The 1,108-nt window shown below is 39.9% G+C and overlaps 1 non-coding gene across 1 annotated transcript; it reads right to left on the bottom strand.

Annotated features, from left to right (window-relative positions):
• Positions 1-301: 301 nt before the first annotated feature.
• LOC114640303 lies at positions 302-408 on the bottom strand. Its single transcript, XR_003714130.1, has one exon. It is a non-coding gene; the product is annotated as a U6 spliceosomal RNA (small nuclear RNA).
• Positions 409-1,108: the final 700 nt, after the last annotated feature.

Genomic DNA, 1,108 nt, shown 5'->3' with positions numbered 1-1,108 from the left:
GTGCCACTTGACCCGACCGGCGGGTCCTGGTTATTCGTGGGGGCGAGGAGGACTGCAACCTGCTATTCTTCAGAAGATATGGTACACTGATTGAGTTATGGTCTCCCTGCTATTCTTCAGATGATATGGTACACTGCTTTGAGTCTATCTGCAGTTGTCAAGCAGGATCTTGCAGTTGCCCAGCTTCAGGGGACCTTGTGCAGGTGGGAAAAGATAGGGGGTGAGGGTAAGGGCGAGGCTCCTGGCTTCTGGTCCATCTGGGTTAGAACTTCTAATAGCAGGCATCACGGGTGATTCAATTAAAAATATGGAACGCTTCACGAATTTGCGTGTCATCCTTGCGCAGGGGCCATGCTAATCTTCTCTGTATCGTTCCAATTTTAGTATATGTGCTGCCGAAGCGAGCACAGAAGCAGTATTTTGTATTGTAGCTCGTGACTGGAAATCAGTGAAAGAGAATAGGAATGATCCACTGAAACTCTGTCCGGCATAAGAAAGAGCTTTCAGAGGCAAAATCCCAAGGTCAAAGCCTCAAGCTTCCATTAATGACTGTGACCTTGGTTAAGTTAATACTGTCTATTTGCCTTGGGTTCAGTTACTAACATGGCTGTTAAGAGCAGGTTCATCAAACCTAGTTTTGGTGCTAGCATGGCATCTGACTAATAAATGTATGTAATTTAAGATTTCATATACTCAAATGATATGTTTACTATTTGCTGCCACCTGGGTATGACACAGTATACATACCTTTCATTTGGTGTTTAATCTCTACCACACATCAGATGTCTATTAGGGTATTCTCCATGTGAACTGATTATCTGATTCAGAAAATTGTTCACTAGAGTTTTATTTACTGGTGTATAAATTAAACCCTAATTCAAGTAAGTTATGCATCACGTAACTTTCAGTATTTACTTGAGTGTTTTCTAAGGTTTATATAAAATAAGATGTGCTAATATACTTGGTACTCTACAAGAAATGGAATGAATTGCCACTTTATAGTAAGTGAATCCATTCCTCTTGTAACCTCTTTATAAAACATAATTTTATATATTCATTGTGTTAAGACCTACATACAATATTATGCATAGGCAATTGTTATGTCTCT

This window comes from Grammomys surdaster, unplaced genomic scaffold, assembly GCF_004785775.1.
Source record: "Grammomys surdaster isolate TR1022 unplaced genomic scaffold, NIH_TR_1.0 125801, whole genome shotgun sequence".
Classification (NCBI taxonomy): Eukaryota; Metazoa; Chordata; class Mammalia; order Rodentia; family Muridae; genus Grammomys; species Grammomys surdaster.
The sequence above is the reverse complement of the archived record's forward strand: the minus strand, read 5'-3'. Positions and strand labels throughout refer to the sequence as shown.